This window comes from Equus asinus, chromosome 23, assembly GCF_041296235.1.
Source record: "Equus asinus isolate D_3611 breed Donkey chromosome 23, EquAss-T2T_v2, whole genome shotgun sequence".
Taxonomy (NCBI): Eukaryota; Metazoa; Chordata; class Mammalia; order Perissodactyla; family Equidae; genus Equus; species Equus asinus.
In genome coordinates, this window is record NC_091812.1 from 42,179,861 (window position 1) to 42,198,876 (window position 19,016).

The window sequence follows — 19,016 nt, forward strand, 5'->3', positions numbered from 1 at the left end:
TATGTGGTGAAGTCTTTGACTCTTTAAGTTTCCCAGTTTCACTTTTCAAGGATCCTATGGCAATCTCTCTTCCCAATTCTGCTTAAAACAATCAGAAATGACGTGCTGCTTTTTAAGGTTTTAAATTGTCGTTCTCTGTTCCTATATAGCAACAGGCCCTAAAAAACCAAACGGATTTCTTCTTCGTCCCAGGGCTCTCCCATAGAGCAGTTTAACACGCTTTAGAATTTCTACTTGAAAAGTAAAGTACCTGATGTAGTTCTCATTTGCGTTCCTGAAAACTAAAAAAAATATGCTTTCATGTACAAAGAAACGGTGGGCACACCGGATCTCTGTGGTCACACTTTTAAATCTGTGATTCTGGAAAGCCTTTCTACACATACTTAAAAAAAGAAGTTTCTGAAGTTTGGGACATCAAAGTCTTGTTTTGACTCCTTTAAACCCTGTAATGTTAGCATTGATATTAATACCTAGTAGTAGACTGGCATTCAGACCAATACAAAACATGGCCTCTCCAATAATTCAAAAATCCTTTCTTTGGGGATTTAGAAGCTAGGTCCTACTGTGAGTCAATTGCTGGATAGCTTCTCAAATTAGCTTTTCAGTCTTAGTTATCTTTTACATTTCATCCTTTAGTCTTCATGCCAGGATTTCCTCCATCATTAAAGTGAGGTTTTTAACATCCCAACCTGAAGTCATTTAATTCTTTACTTTTTCTCATTAGATACCTAAATAGACTTGGAACTACCAGTATTTAACCTCTGTCTTAAAAATACATTATAGAGGGGCCAGCCTGGTGGTGTAGTGATTGGGTTCACGCACTGCTTCAGTGGCCAGGGATTCGTGAGTTCAGATCCTGGGTGCAGACCTACACACTGCTCATCAATCCAGGCTGTGGCAGCATCCCACATACAAAACAGAGGAAGATTGGCACGATGTTAGCTCAGGGCCAATCTTCCTCACACACACACAAAAAATACACCACGTGTATGCATAGTTCCTTATATGGTGGGTACAGAAAGTGACTAAAAAATGCCACCTTACCCTGCACATTAAGAAGAGTTAATTCCCTCTCTGGTTGGTGTTACCACTCACCTTGGCCAACAGAATAGGGCAGAAGCAACACTGTGTGCATTCTCACCTGAGCCTCAAGACGCCCAAGAAACTTCAGAAAGCAGCCTTGCATGCACTCTTCCACACTTACTAATCTCGTGTTCTCCATCACCACCACCATTTGAATAAGCCCAAGCTAGCCTGGTGGAGGATGAGAGACCACGTGGAATAAAGATGAGCTACCCAGCTGAGTCACCATGAACCAGTCATTCCCCAGAGGACCTGGCAGCTGACCAGAGATTCATGAGCAAGCCCAGCAAAGATCAGCCAAGCATGGCTCACAACAGCAAGACCACCCAGCTGAGTCGGGCCCAAACCGCTGACCCAGAGAACCATGAGATAAATAACTGTGTGTTGGGTTAAAGTACTAAGTTTTGGGATGGTTTAGTATATAGCAAAAGCTAATGACATCAAGGAATTAAATATTTATCTCATCTACTACAAAACAAAGGTTTTTTTAAATGTATGTTTTCTTCAGTACTTTACCCACTTTAAATACTCAGGTAGGCGATGTGGCTTCTTCTGGCTGCATCTGAATGAATTTGGTCCTCTTTTGACAACAATCAACCAGTAAAATCACCGTGATTAGCATTCATATTTTTTAAGTAGTGTATTGTTCTGTGATTTAGGAAAATCAGTAAGTCAGAACTGTTCGTGCCTCTTTGCCCCTTGTTCCGATTATAAATATTTTCTGCCACATAACTCAGAGAGAGTGAAATTCTTCTAAAATATCTTTAACCAGTGGCTAAAACCACCCAGCATGATGTTCCTTCCTGGTGATATAAGTGAAGTGATGTATGTGTCTGAGATCTCAACTGATCTCACCAAGTATACTGACAGGTAGTAGTTAGCATAATATTTTATCTCCATAGATGCTGTTTTCCTTAAGCAGTTTCTGCCCAGGGATAGAGTCCACAATTCCAGTTAGGTTAATAATCTAAAAGCAGGGAAATTTTCACCGAAGCTTTTTAAAGGAATGACATTTTGAACATTCAGTGTGTGCTCCTCAGGCCAGTTTCTGACAGCATGATGGATGTGCCTATCCCTGGACAAGAGCTAGTCAACTTGACTAGTGCCCTAGAATGTGTGAAAAAGTGAGCAGACATGCTGACTATTAAAACTGATAAGTGAATTTAGCAAGGCTGCTGAATATAGAGTCAATATAAAAAGTCAGCTGCATTATATAGTAACAACAAACAAATAGAAAATAAATATATTTAAATGTGCTATTTATAACATCAACAATATTTTCAATTATAGAAATAAATGTAATAAAAGTTGACAATATTTTTATGCAGAAAATTACATAGCATTAGTAATAAGTTAAAGATGACTTAAATAAATGGATGGTCATAATATGCTCATGGTTTGAAACTCATTATCATAAAGATGTCAATTTTTCCCAAATTGATCTATGAATTCACAGTAATCCCAATATAAATTTCAATAGGTTTTTCTTGAGAAATAGAAAAACTGACTTTAGAATTTATAAGGAAGTACAAAGAACCAAGAATAGCCAAGACAATCTTATGAGGAACAAAAGTTGAAGACTGCCCATTAAAGGAAACACTGTCAGTTACCAACACTTAATATAAAGCCACAAAAATTAAGATAGTGAAGTATCGACTCAAGGACAAACAGACCAGTGGAGCAGAATAATAAGTCTAGAAACATATCCAGCTATATCAAGGCAGTTGATTTATAAACAACTGTGTACTCATAATGAAGTGGGAAAGAATAATTTTTTCAATTACTAGTACTGAGTCAAGTGGATATCTATACGAATAGAAACATATGTCGAGGGGCTGGCCCGGTGGCACGGCAGTTAAGTTCAAGTGTACGGCTTCTCAGTGGCCTGGAGTTCACCGGTTTGGATCCCGGGTGTGGACACGGCACCACATGGCAAAAGCCATGCTGTGGTAGGCATCCCATGTATAAAGTAGAGGAAGACGGGTATGGATGTTAGCTCAGGGCCAGTCTTCCTCAGCAAAAAGAAGAGGATTGGCAGTAGTTAGCTCAGGGCTAATCTTCTACCAGAAAAAAAAGAGTCGACCCCCTACCTCACACCATACACAAAATCACTTCCAAATGAATTATAGACCTAAATATAAAATATAAACAATAAATCTTAAAGAAAAATAACAGAAAAATATCTACATAACCTTAAGACAGCCAAAGAGTTCTGAAACAGGACAAAGTAATAACAATAAAGATTGATAAATTGGAATTAAATAAAAATATCTGCTCATCCAAAGACATTGTTAAGAATGATCAATGCACAAAGTGGAAGAAGATATGTGCAAAACATATATCCACCACAGGCCTGACACTATCCACTTTTTATTGTATTGTCTGTCTTTTGAGGGGAGAGGGTGGAGATAAAATCCTTGAACAGGCAATTCACAAAGAGAATATCCAAATGCCCACCAAACATATGAAAAGGTGCTCAACAATGTTAGTAGTTGGATAAATGCAAATTAATATCACACTGAGAAACTGCTACACACCAAAATATTTAAAATTAGAAATTGAACACCACCACAAATTGGCAAGGTTGTAGAACAAATCAACACTCATATACTCCCGAGGGGAGTGCAAATTGGTAAAATTCCTTTGAAAAAGTATTTTTTAGTATTTAGTAAAACCAAATATACACCACCCTATCATCCAGCAGTTTCATTGCTAGTTATAGACCGGACATTAACATCAATGTTACTATAAAAAAGAGGTATAAACTAGAAATAACCTAAATGGTCATCAATATCAGACTAAATAAATAAATTGTGGTATATTCATAAAATTGAATATTTGATTGCTGCAATGAAAATTTTAAAAATTTCTGCTGAGAAAACTTTAGTTTTTTTAGAAACTGTTTATCAGTGCATACTTTAGCTTAGTAACCACCCACCACCCCACAAAGCATTTTGAAGAAAATTTTAAAAACTGGTCACTAAGAATAAACTAAGTTGGGCCAGCCTGGTGGCACGGTGGTTAAGTTCACACGTTCCACTTTGGCAGCCCCGGGTTCACCAATTCAGATCCCTGGTGCGAACCTACACACCTCTTGTCAACCCATGCTGCGGCAGGCGTCCCACATATAAAGTAGAAGAAGATGGGCACAGATGTTAGCTCAGGGCCAGACTCCCTCAGAAAAAAGAGGAGGATTGGCAGCAGATATTAGTTCAGGGCAAATCTTCCTCAAAAAAGGAAAAAAAAAACAAGAATAACATAAGTCAAAGTTACACATAAATTAGAACTGAGCTCTAATTCTCTTGGAAACATTGTCAGAAGGCAGAAAAAGTAAGTGACCAGCCCAAAGCACTGAGAATCTAAAGACTTATGGCTTCCAGTAGTCAGGATCAGACGTAGCCTTTCAGTTCCAAGCAGAAGGAAGAAATACTGAAACATGATGAAGGAAACCACACGGAGAAAGAAAAGGGGCCCCTGGGTCCAGGAGAAGCGGTGTAGTCCAATGAAAGGGGCAGCGACTAGACCAGCTTTAGTATTCACTTTCTTATTCACCTTGGCCAAAGCAGTCCCCTTCTCTGCCTCAGTTTCCCTAACTGCTCAATTTTATAACACGTATTACCATTGACATATCATATAAGTAATTTATTTGTTGTTAATTGTTTATTGTCCTCATCTCCAGTAGTATCCACAAGAGATTTTATTGAAAACCTTGTTAAATACTCATGACTTATGTGAAAGGATATATATATAATATGTACAGGACAAGCTTATTTTGTAGGACGCATCAAAAATTGCAGCAAACTCATCTGCAGTTTTTCCCAACTCACAGGTGATGGTGATGGTAGCACCAATGGTGGGACGAAGTGTCAGCTGGGTCTACCAGTTAGCTACACTGACCGTATTTTCTTTGAAGGGGACAGTGCTGGGCTATTCAAAGGCAGATTTTGTAAAGCCCTAGAGTTTTAGTCTTAATAAGAAATTACTGTCCAATCTTCAAGCTTAGTTCATGTATAGGACCTTCCAAAGTATACATATAAACAAGTGAAAGGCAGTAAAAATGCTCAAAATAATAACCTGATTTCAGAAGCACTTGTTTTCTTTTTTTTTCTTTACATATGATCGTTAGGAAGAAATTTGTTTAATGATCAAGTCAAAGAGTTAAAATACAGTTCCAAAGAATCTATAAACAAATATTTATTGAATGTCAACTCTCTGTATCCCCATCCTGCTAATACCTGACAAACACAAAGAAGATTAGACAAGGGCAATGCCTCTAAGGAATTTGCTGCTTGGCTGTAAACATAGGAATGTGAAAATTAGAAAAGCATGATAATGTGAGTCAGGAAGCAAATAAATGGTTCAAACAATCAACATCCATATACGTTTAGAAGAGGAAAATACGATCTTAGTGGACAAAAAACATGTCGTGAAATTGACAGTATTTGAGATCTTGAAGAATATGTAAAATCTTGATTTGAGAAGAGTAAAAGGCATTTAAATAATAAGCATAAGATTTAGAGGTTGATATGTTCAAACATTTTCAGGAAGCAACAGATTGGTCACTGTATAGTCACCATAGTTTTGGTATGAGAAGGAATTAAGGTGTGGGCAAAGCCAGTTTGCAGTAGGCCTTCAAGGCAAGCTGAGTCTGTTCTGCAGGACACTCAATTTTAAACCATCAACAGGAAAAGCAGAGATGAAGTCTGAGTCAGTATCTCCCAAATTGTATATACAAAACTCGAATGTCTTAATAGAAAAAAGTTTGGAATTATGCAGATAGCAGTGGCTGTCTATTGGATATTAGTAAATTAGGTAATAATGTCATCACACTGCATTCCAAAAATGTTTATTCAAATGACACTATTGCCATGGTAACATAATCCCAATTTTGTACTCTATAACATTAGACAAATCTGATTTCTTTGGGATCAAAATCTATATAAAACACATGACATCCATTTTATAATTCAAAACCTTGATCCCACAGGAGTAGTCTAGTGGTTGGGCTGAACGGGTGTTGCATTCCCCACTTTGTCATTATCTTATTTCAAGAAGGCTCTGGAGACAATTCCTGACATCTTCATGCTCAACTTCCATCTGTGTGAAATGAAATAATGGCTGCCTCCTCCCTACCTCATCAAAATCAGCGAGCAAGTAAAAAAAAGCACAGTAAAATCATGGATGCAGGAAGGATTTTAATGAAAGAAGCTTTTGTCCACTGTGATTAAAAAGAACACAAAATTTATCCAGCCTTTCTCAACTGGGGTTCCATGAGATAATTATGCCCTGCAGAATATAATTTGAGTGATTCTTTTTTCAATTCTCCCAAGGATGGTAAAAGCTAGTACCATTCTAGATACACAGGACAGAAATGAATTCATTACATACAACAGATGCCTTAGGGCATTAGGACTGAATTTTCTTGTGAACTCAGGATGGGAGGAGCTGACACTACACATGAAACACAAATTAGCCTTTGGTATTTGATGTCATTTTGTTTAAGACCAAAAAAAAAGCTCTATTTGTAAGGTCCTACAGATCTAAAGTCTCACCATATTATAAAGAAAAATAAAATAACCTGGGAGTAATGCTAGAATGAATGGTCCATAAATTTGGGGATATTACACAGAAGTAACAAAGAAGGAAGAAAAGAGCAAATGCTGTCATCCTTTACCATTTACACAATGTTTTTTGAGAAGAATTTCTGACTTAGCTAATATTCATGGAGCTCATTTAAAATTCTACACAATGTGCTTCTGCAAGGCAAACATTCTTTTTCCTGTTTTAGAGATGAGGAAAATGAGACCCAGAAAAAAATAACCTTCCTAACATGTAAAATTGGTGTGAAGCAAAGGCTGGATTTCAAGTTAACCTAATTATATAAGAACGCCACTCCTCTCGTAGCTATCTAATCTCACAAAAGCCCCTCAAAGTAGGATTTCTTCATGTGCAGATAAGAAAACTGAGGTTCAGAGGAGTAACCAGTTTCTGGCTCAAAAGTGCAGCGCTAGCAAGTTTCTGACTGCAACTCCTATACAACCTTCCAAGCCACGGTCGAGGGAAAAAAAGCAAAATAGACCAAGATGGCTATTAGGGGTTGAATTGTGTTCCCATGAAAGTTCTCATGCTTACGTCCTAACCCCCTGAATTTCAGAATGTGACCTCATTTGTAGATGGGGTCTTCACAGGGACAATCAAATTAAAATGAGGTCATCAAAATGGGCTCTAATCCAGTTGATTGGTATCCTCATAAGAAGAAGAAATCTGGACACGGACACATACAGAGGGAAGACAATGTGAAGACACAGGGAGAACATGGCCATCCACAAGCCAAGGAGAGACACCTGGAACAGATCCTGCCCTCATAGCCCTCAGAAGGAGCCAACCCTGCTGACACCTTGGATTTCTAGGCTCTCGAACTGCGGGACCATAAATGTCTGTCGTTTAAGCCACCCAGTTTGCGGCACTTTGTTATGGCAGCCCTAGAAAACCAATACAACGGCAAATGCTAACCAAAACAAAATTAAAATTAAAAATTTAACAGCTCAAAGTTCACAAACTAGACAAGTGCAAAATGACTTTTCCTGTACATTTGTAACATTTCCGGTTCTGAGGCTATTAAAGCTTATAACTGCACTAAGACTTTTACAACGTGTTGTCTAATGCAATAAAGTAAAATCTCATTACTGATGTGGTAAAAAAAAAAAGGGGGGATCTACACTGTCTATTGCATGGCTAAATATTTTGAAGTGTTCACTCTGTGTGAATGCTAACCTAACCTACAGGTTTTATGGTGACATCCAGATTCTTCAAAAATTACCACAACTACAAATCATATGTGTAACTACATATATGTAATATAATGACATGCCTAAATATTAAAATTTTAGCAGGTTCTCATTAGTTTATTAATCAATGCATAATCAATAAGTATCCTTTTAGGGGACACACTAAACAATTCTATTTTCAAATTGTCTACTTAACTCCACAAAGATAATTCTAGATAATGTGTCAAGAATTTATATTAGTGGTGCTTTTAATTTTAATAGCTAATAAAATTGAACACTCTGTTTTTCCAATTAACTGTATACTCTTTGCAAGAAGATAGCATCTTCTGACCTCAACATGTTCCATGTCCCACGGTGCCTTTTAATTGGTAAGAGCACAATACTGTTATTTTTGAAGAGAGGATGATGATAAAATGAATAAGATCTGTTTCGTTTGATGTTCTTTGGGATGATCTTTCCATGGGATGATTAATGAAAGAGATGTGGAAAAATGCCCAATAAATGTTAGCTAATGCAATTATCATTATTTTTATTATTAAATCACTTTGTTAAAATAGCTCATGTTAAAGTTAGTATTGAGTACAAAAACATTCAGGAATTATATGTATTTAGTGGATAGTACACTATTTTTAATTACATTCTAATTGGTTTTTCTGACAATGCTTAGAACAAAATTATATATATAAAATATTTTTCAGGATATATCATAGCAATGAGTTTCTTTGTAATTCATTTTGCCAAGGACGTGATAGGCCTTTTAACCTATATAATCAAGGAATTGTTAGGCTTACAATGGTGTTCTTCAATTAAAAGTTTGTTTTTTTTAATTTTCATTTTCCTTTCTATTATTTCTTTGCAGAAAGCAACTAATAATTATAAAGTTACATCTCTCTCCTCCGCTCTCTCTCATTTTACCTCCCTCATCTTTCTCAACGTGTTACCCAGTCTTCTGCAACCTCGAAGACGCAACACTACATTGGCTTTGCATAATAGTTTCTCAATTTTTCACAGTGTCCATTTTGCTATATTCTGGATCCAATGAGTATTTTGATGTTCTTGTCATTTTTTGTTCTCTCCAAATTTCTTTTTTCCCTCATGAAACCCCCTTTTCATTTCAGGGGCTTTTCTTCTTATCTCATCTTGTTGCTGCTTAAGACTTTCTCCTCTTTCGTGGAGGCCATATGCTCTTACTTCCTACTGAGGAAGTAAAACATTCATTCAAAATTCTCTCCTGGTCACTGAAATAAATCCTTTTCAGAAAAGTGGTTCTTCTTTTTGTCTGAGGGCTCAGGAAAATCTTCCTTTACCCTGTGCTGAAGCATTATTTCATGGACTCCTGTTTGTTTATTTCTTATTATTTACTATCCTCAAATTCAGACAGACCTATCCAGACAATGTGTTTGTCAACAGATACTCTAGCAAAGTTTATCCCTGTCCCTTCTCTACACTCCTCATGAGGAAACTACTTTAATATCCTCCTCACCTGGGCAGCAAGGGCGCTTTTAGCTGCAATTGATCCAATGTGGCCTTGCTGGACCAAGGAAGGAATTTTCTAATACCCCAATACACGATTCTCTTAAAGAGAAAGCAAAGGAGTATAGGAAAGACTAAAATAGCCAAGATGTACTACTATCATATGAAAAATAGAAGTGCTCAATACATTGATTGTTTCAAAAAATGATGCAGGAGAAAGTTTGCCAACTACTTTTCTGAATGGCTCAGAGTCGAACTCTCTGGGTGAAAGGGCATTCAGTCAGAGTGGGATCAAACAGTCTCCTGTCTTTTCAGGGAGCCGCTCTCCATTAGAAAAAGCACTTATTATATTATTAATTTTTTGTCCTCCCTCCTAGTCCACTCGCATTGTGTTGCTGAAAACATTCTTTGGATTATAATCATAACCGTCTTTCAGTTTTAGTTTCCACTGTTACTTAGTTTCTCTTTTTCTGGGTCCAGAGAATATTTTCCTGGTAAAATGGGAGAGGCCTTAACAAGGGCTGCCAGCCTAATGCCTTTTTTTGTTTCTGGGAAAGATTCGCCCTGAGCTAACGTTTGTTGCCAATCTTCCTCTCTTTTTTTTTTTTTTTTCTTTTTCTTTCCTCCCCAAAGTCCAGTACATAGTTGTATATTCTAGTTGTAAGTCCTTCTAGGTCTTCTATCTGAGTTGCAACTACAGCATGGCTACTGACAGATGTGTGGTGTGGTTCTGTGCCCAGCAACCAAGCCCAGGCCACCAAGGCAGAGCACATCAAACTTTAACTACTAGGCCACCAGCGCTGGCTCCAGTCTAACATCTTGTTCAAGGGAGAAGCTTAGCTGGAGGATCTATAGATAAAATTTATTATTACTATTATTTTATTTAAAGCACATCAGCTTTTCTCTCCTTAATCCTATTAAATTTATCTAAATAACAGATACAAAATAAATGAAATTGATCTTATTTGTGCTTGGGATTTTGTTTGGTTTATTTTATTTTATTTTTATTTCCTTATTATCTTTGCTGCTGAACTTTTTGTTTTAAATAACTTAATTCTCTGTTATGAATTGACTATTCTAGTTAAAAATAAAAAATACACTATTTCATTCCCAATCTATCACTCTCCCCACCTCCTTAAATATTTTCTATTTCTTCAAATGGTTCTTTTGAACATTAGTATTCCCAAATTCTGAAATTGTGAAACCCTTAGTGTGTGTGTGCCTATGTCTCATGGAGGTGCCTAGACAAATGGGTAGAGCTGTCACCATGATACTTAATGTCAATGTCTATCTCCCTTTGACGTATGTGTGGGTTTGAAGAATGCAATGGCCTTTCAGGAGATTGTCCTTGGTGGTCTGGCTCTCCACTAGAAAAAAGTGATTTTATTTGATACAAGTAAAGTAGAAAATAAATTAAGGTAGGAAATGGTACTACGCCTTCTTGCTAACAGAAATTGGGGATTATGAATTTTGAAGACATGGCTAGTTCCACTTCCAATTCTAGTGCCTACCATATAGCAGGCATATGTTTATATATATTTTTTTTACTTCATGAATGAATCATTTACTATTTAGTCCTTTTTCACTAAAAGGTTTATAATTTTGGGAAGCAAAGGCATCAAGCTTTTACATCTCCTGCATCAGCAGTTGACTATACGATGAAGCTTTAAGTAGGAAAATAAAAAAGAAAAGACAAGCTGATTTCATGTCTTTGCCTAAGAAGCAAGAGATCTTAGATCTAAAAGATCTAAGCTAAAAACGCTATAAATGGAGGGAAATGTGGTTTCCCTTTGTATCCCAATAAGGCAAATATGCAATCATCAAGTGATACGTGGATAGGAAATAATAACTTTAACATGCTAGCTATGAAAGTCGCCAGGGTACTTTAAGAAAATTAAAAACAATGAGTGGTTAAATAAAGAATAATCTAGGAAAGTATATTGTCATTGACAAACAAAATTGAAAGATTCCTGTCTTCGTGACTAATACAACATTTCTTTGTATCACTCTTTTCATAAAGCTATGTGCCACATGTTATCATTATTGTTTGTAACGACTACAGATGAAGAGGGCAATCAAACTAAATAAGAATTATAAGAGAGATGCTCCTTCATGGGATTTTAAACCCAAAATCACAACACAAACAATAGCAGGTGCAAGGTTGGCTGAAAGAGCTAAAATACATCTTTGAAGGAGTTACAATCCCAAGAAGATATAGCTAATCAGTGGCTGCAAAGTTTGTTTACACAGAAACTTATACAGACAAGCAATAATACTGTTAGCAATAATCACAGTGCAAGAAAGATAAACGTAAAGATTTAGGATCTATCGAAGAAAAGCAAATGGAAAGAGGAATCCTAGGAAGAAAAATAATTTTAAAGGTCACTATATTCTGCCACTGTAATGGAAGAAAAAAGATGAGATTACAAAGTTTGAGTTTTAAATATATTTGCAAAGTGGCCTAAGAGTGGAAACATGGTCCATTATCCCTGACTTCTCTAGTGAGCTATAAAACATGGTTCCCAAGGCACCATTAACACATGAATCACAGAGGGTCAAATAAACTGAGATGCATAATTTAGGTACATTAAAAACGCCTATTGGGTGGAAAAAACCAGTAAGGAGAACAAGATAAAAGACTAAATCTAAGTGTTTTAATGTCCTAAACTATACAAGTTCATGGGTTATATATAACTCTTTAAAATAAAATCTTTATAGGAAAGCTTTTCCCACTGAATTAAATATATCAGTGTCATTCTCAACATTCTTTCTTTGGAATTCACTAGAACTATGTCATATCAACGCTTCATTAAGGCAAGAGAGATTTAAGTCTGAAGACTGAAATGAGATTGACTTTTTGGATTTTATTTTCTGCTGAGAGTACAAAATAAGCACCATTCTTGCTGGGACTATATCAGTAAAATTGCACAGATTACCTTCACGGAAATTCTTAAAATCTTAGAGAATCAGCTATGTTAACAGGACACAGATTTACTCCAAAAATAATAATAATAATAACTGCTCTTTAGCATAAATCATTTATCATTTTTCTAATTTAATCCAATTCCTAGCATTTTCCTTGAAGATATTATTAAATAAATAATTTGCTCCTCAACAGCATCTCTTCAGCATGGAGGAGAGAAAGCAATCCAGACTAACCTAATATGTCACCAGATGAATGGGCTCCTTCAATAGAAAACCTCTTTCAAAATTAATGGCCTGCTACAGTATGATGAGTGCTCGGGAAAGAAAATATTTATGGTTTTTCTCCTAACTTCTGACCCTTGAAATTAAAAGCACTTTCTCCACCTCCTCTGTTCCAGTTAACCCATAGGAAAAATGTCTCTCTTTATGGCAGGGAGAAATTTTTATGATACCCAGAGATACAGCTATATATAAGTGATCCAATACAAAGCTTTCCCCAAACAGCTTGCCTCCCGGTGCTGAGAAAAAGCACAGAATTTCTTGGGACAGAGGATCCCTGGACTTTGCCATGCCTACTCATCCCCCAGCATGACATAGAGGTACTTTCCAGAGTGACAGTGAGATGCCCAGAGAGTTCTGCAGGCTGTCCAAGGGCCTCCGTGATTAATAACCAACCTGAGGGTTCAGGAATGCTCAGGATCCTGGCCCAGACAGAAACCCAGCTTCCAGCAGAAGGCACCAATTAGGCTTTCTCAATATTCTGCCAAACAAAGATGGCTTCAAGCTAGGTAAGACCTAGAGGAGAAAAGATTCTCTCTCTCTGTTCTAACTTGTTAGCTTAGAGACAGTGGAGCAGACTGCACCACAATCAAAGTATAGGACTCTAGTCATAACTAATAATGGCAATAATTGTGCATTGATATAATATATATTATATATAGTATAGATATAATATAACATAATACGATGCATTGCTATAAGTATCATATTTGCTGTGAAAAATAGGAAAAGGACAGAACACTTGAGAGAAAGGGATGTTCCAAAAAAAATGGCAGCCCAGTGAAATTGATTTCAGACTTCTGGTGTCTAGAACTGTGAGAGAACAATTCTCTATTGTTTTATGCCATCAAGTTTGTGGTAATACGTTACAATAGCCACAGATAATTAATATGCCATATTGAAGTCTTCAGTGCTTTGGCTACATTGTTTCCAAGTCGCAAATAAAAAAGTTGTTTGCATTAATATGTAAATAGTGGTTACAGAAAAAACAACCAAAATAAACTCCATTTTAAAGACAACAAAAAATAGGCACAATCTTTTATTGGACTTTTTATATCTTCGAGGGCAGACTTTCTTTTTACTAGAGGGGGATGATGATAAATTACCACTCTGTTATATCAAATGAAAATGTCCCATCTAAAAACAAGACCGTAAGCACAAAGACAAGGAATCATACACATTTCATAAAATGCCACAAAATACATTTTCTTTTTTAAAATTCCTCTTTTAAACTCATTAAATATAGTAAAATTCAAAGCTGAACTATTTTCTCTTGATAATCTATTTTGCGAAAGCTAACGCTTTCTAAATGTCGTAGTTTTGAGGGTTTATTAAAAATTACTGGGGTATTGTTTCTTAATAATGAATGCAAATATTAAAAACGAAGGGAGTGTTAATTACTTGAAAATGTAAAACCATTTGCAGTATTTAAAACAAATTAAGAAATTCTATTACTCTAATTATTTCAGGACTGAAGTCAAGTCTGAGTCCTCTGTGTCTGCCAGGCATACGACATTACATTAGACATGGCACATATGTGAAACATGCTTTTCTTTTTTCTACTCTACATATTTTACTATGATGTAAGCCATATGTTTCATTACAAAGGGGGGCATGAAAAGGCTATTGCAAGAGAGGCAAACTCTTGATTCAGAGATCAGCAATATAAAAAGGCCTCTTCATTAAAAACACATTATGGTTTTGCTTCAAGGCATTTACCTTATGTTCCCAGTAACACCCTAACAGTTTAGACATTAAAAACATCTGGATTTTAGGCATTAAGATTTTAGGGATCATGGGCCTGACACTGAAAATACAGATTATTATGGAATACTCAAAATAACGGGCTGTTGGTAGAGATGGGGGTCACGTGATGAATAAATTAATACATAATCATTTAATGAGTAAACACATTCTTGATTGGGCATGAAGATACATAAGTTAAAAAATTGGGTCCATATATTATCCCTTATTTATAAACTAGGCAACCTCTAAGATATTGTTAAGCTACCATATTAATTTTAGAAGTTCATTTTAGTTGTGTGGTGATGATAAAATGATTAGCTAGCTTCCTTGTAGGTCCAGTAGGTAAACTAAAATGCCCTTTAAAATAAAATTATGAATCTTGCCATTATTAAATGCTAAATCAAGTTTAAAACACATGTGCAGTGGTTTAAAGATATGTCCACTAACTTTTTGATAAGCCTCCCACCAAGAAATGAGGCATCGTTCCACTCTCCTTCAGTGTGGACTAGACTTACTGACTTGCTTCTGGCAAACAGCTTGTGGCAGAAGTGATAGGATGACACTTCCAAGAGAAAGTTGTATAAAGACTACGACTTCCCACTTGGTTGTAAGCTCAAGTGCTTTCTCTCTCTCTCTCTCTCATATCACCTTCTCTATGGGAAGCCAGCTGTCATGTTCTGAAGACATTCAGGTAGCCAATGGAGAGACCCATATGATGAAGAATCAAGGCTGTCAGCAACATTGTAAGTGAGCTTAGAAGCAGATATTCCTCCAGTGAAACCTTGAGATGACAGCAGCTCTGGCTGACACCTTGACTACAACCTCATGACAGATCCTAAGTCAGAACTATCCATTTATGTCACTCCCATATTCCTGACTCACAGAAACTGTGAGATGATAAATGCTGTTTTAAGCTGTTAAATTTGGGATAATTTGTTACACAGCAGTAGCTAACTATTACATCACATAATAAGATAAGCTGCGGTGGGGTAGGAGATGGGCCAGAGAATAAATCCTGGTCTCCAAACTCAAGATTATGACTTTTCAATTTTAGGTTATTGAGAAGTGTCACATAGTTCCTCCAGGCCTCATTTCTTCATCTACACAAAAAGATATTAACCAAAATGATTTCCAGGGTTCCTTCAGGTCATGAATATGCAGGACTCTAAGCTATAAGGAGGCAGCTCTAATCTTGACGTAAGGAACGATACCAATGGAACTGCCCAGCATTGGGAGCTGCCTTCCAGGCCCTTCTGGTGAAGAATAGGCCAAATATGGTGCTGATTGTACCAAGAGTTTTCTTGCACTGGATGGGAAATGTAGGCAGACAAGATATATGATTTTTTTCAGCTCTGGTATGCTATAATTATGACCCTAGCTTGAAGAACAAAGGAAAGAGATCATGTCTCAAATCAAGCTAAACGAAAACTAACAATTATGTAAGTAGGTAAAATATTTCTCTATACTTTTTGGACTGACACTTTCCTTTATAAGACTCTACTCACAGATAATTTACATAAGAACCCAAAGATGCATGTACATTTGTTGCAGCATTTTTTGTAATAGGAAAAGTTAGAAAAGATCTGAATGGCCATCAGTGAGGGCACATTGTATATTTACTCTTGGAATAGTGGCCGTGAAAGAACAAACTGCAAAAGCTATGTTAGGGATCTCCAACTTGGCCACATATCAGAATCACCAAGGGCTGTAAATTTCTTTTTTTTTAAATTCTGATGCTCAGACCATGCTCCAGACTAATTAAGTCAGAATCTCTAAAGGTGAAACCCAGGTATTAGTATATTTTTAAAGCTTATAAGGTAATTCCAACATACAGCCCAAGTTGAGAACCACTTGAGAATGGTCTCATTTGAGTTACTAAAAAAAGAAGAAAAGCCCACTGTTGTGTGCTTATTTGTCCACATGTAGAAAAAAATCCAAAAGGAACTACACGAACTACACGTGTGTAACTAAAGATGGTGAGGATTAGCATCAAGAGGAAATTTTACCCCTTAAAATTTTTTACAGTGAATATATATTGCTACTATAACTTAAAAGGTCAGGAAGAAAGAAAATACTTCACAAATTTCTCAAATAGCTACAGAGTCTGGAGGAACAAAAAAAGTTATTAGTATTTGGCCTCAATTTGCATCTTTAAAAGTCACTGAAACCTTAGCTACAAGATGACAAAACATCCAGTTGAAAGAGTAAAAACTTCAAACAATAGTTTAATCAACACTACAGAAGACTACTGTCTGTCTGACTTTTTTCCTTAGGAAATTATTTTTCCCTTAGCTCTGGTGACATGAAGTTATAATCTAAAACCTTTCACTGGAACAGAAAAAAAATAAACCATGCACAGAATTTAAAACCTGGAATGGATCTTCGAGATAAAGTATTCTAGCTCTTCCTTTAAGATATAAGGAAACCAACACTCTCAGAAAAAAAGGAGCTGTTTAATAGTTTGTAAGGGACTAGTACATTGACCTACTAATAGCAGTTTAACACTATTCCCACTTTATACTCATGCCATATAAGAATGATGTATTGCCTGTGTTTCAAGGATGTTTGTACACATGGCAGGGAGGCACAGGGGATGTGTTTGTCCAAGAGAAAACAATCTAATCCTCTGAGTAGCCTAATGTCAAGTTTTATTAATGATTTATGAATAATCCAAGGATAATATATTATGAATAGCTGAAAGACATATATATTTAAATGTGCAACATCAAGGGAAATTCATAAAGATGACAAAGTAGGTTCACGTTATAATGTTTACTAGGAACTGTATTAGGAAACATTTCTGTGTCTAATATTTGTTTGAGTTCATTCAGCATTTATTTACTCATCCACTATTTATATACCTTGTTTAGCTTCCTCATAATGCTACAGTTTTGTAAACAGTAGTACTGAGAACTAAATGGAAATTGCAGAAGTGTAATTACAGTTGGATGAGAATGTTAAGCACTCACTCTGAGTTTGAACCTGAAAGTGTTTCAGACAAAGAGCATCATCAATCAATATTTATTGAACACTCACAGGGTACATGACTTGGCCTAGGCAGTCGACAATAAAAGCATCTGTAGTTGTGTGGATTTCCCTTCTTCTCAAATGTGGTGGAAAACTGTTTTGGAAAACTGCCAAAAACCTAATGTGATAGGTAAAAACGTGTGTCCCTCATCACGCATTTGAATAGCAACTGTAATGAAATGGGTTTTCTTCTAAAAATTAGCTTTCAGTATGAAAATAAAATGGTTCTACTTTGGGAATACTGATGTCAGAAGGAAAGGAAGGGTTTTCTTCAACTGATATTACATCTTAGAAAAGTTTACGGTTTTCTTTTTTAAAAAATATAAAGAATTTTTCTTGTAAATGGTTCAAATTCATAATTTTTTTTTCATTTTGAAAAATACATAGACATCCGACCCTGATCTCCCACCCCAAGACCAAGGATGCCAATAATCACAAGCTAGTGGGTACCTGAAGGATTAAAAAATGGAAATTCAGATAAATAGAAAATAAGAATTCGTCTGCAAAATACTAATTTGCTAAGGTATCTATGATGAAACAGTTTGCTTCCAAGCACCTTCCCAATTTGGTATGATAGTGTAAGAAGATAAAGATCAACTGTCTATTCTAACCCCACAAAATAATTAGAAAAAATAATGAGATGATTTCTTCAACGAATGAAGAAATATGTGCTCTGAGCTTTGTCTATTTTCTATTCAAGGGCAATTCATTTTCTCATCATAAAATATGATCTCTCTGAACTGCATAATGTAGAAGATTTAATAATTATTAGACATTGGTGCAGTCAATCTCTCGCTCAAGGAAATTGATCAAGAAACTCTCACTGAATGTAAAATCTTGCACGTTAGATTCAAAGAATATCCAAAAAGAGATCTAGTTATTTGATTGATCTTTTTTTAAGTTGAATGCTTTCATGGAAATATATATTACACCTTTTAAATAGTATAGGTTTCACCAATTATTTTGATGTAGTCTTTTCCCAAAAACATTCATATGTTAATAAGCAAAAACTTTAAATATGCAAACTCAATTGAAAGGATAAACACAGCAGAAATTTGAAAACTTTAACATTTAGTCAGCATTTACTAGACTGAATAAAAATTCTCATCACATACTTCCTTTGATAAGTCTCTATTCTTTAAAAACTCCCTCCATTTCAACTAAATACATTTATTTGTATGTCTTTTTTCACCAATCCTTTCCTTGGTTTTGCAAAACATTTCCCATTATTGAAGAAAACCAAGAATGTGTGTGTGTGTGTGTGTGTGTGTGTGTGAGTGTGTACACACAAGGCTAAAGACCATCACCATACCTTTTGAAATTTTCAGAATTTAGAATCAAGGAAAGTGTTTATTCTTCTAATATATCACCTAGCAGTGCTTTACTTGTCGTAATAAACATGAAATCTACCTTTTCACACTAGTGACAGGTGATGGGTTTAAGTCAGAGTGGTAAAGTTATAAATAGCCTTAAAATAAGGACTCAGTGAGTCAAAGACCTTATGAATTTCCCGTGTACATCTTGTCCCTGATTTGTCACTGGGGAATTTGCAGGGTGGGTCCAGGGATTGGGTGTTTGGTTTATGTGTGAAAAATTACTCAAGGTTCTAAGTTTGAAAGGAAAACATATGTTCAACAACAAGCATTTGACTTTTGTTTTAGATGATAAAACTAGTAGCCACAGTTGTGAGCTGTG

General features: G+C 35.9%; 1 protein-coding gene across 25 annotated transcripts in view; it reads right to left on the reverse strand.

The window, feature by feature from the left end:
• PTPRD (protein tyrosine phosphatase receptor type D) overlaps positions 1 to 19,016 on the reverse strand; it is a 2,080,413-nt gene that overhangs the window by 397,171 nt on the left and 1,664,226 nt on the right. The window lies entirely within an intron of this gene.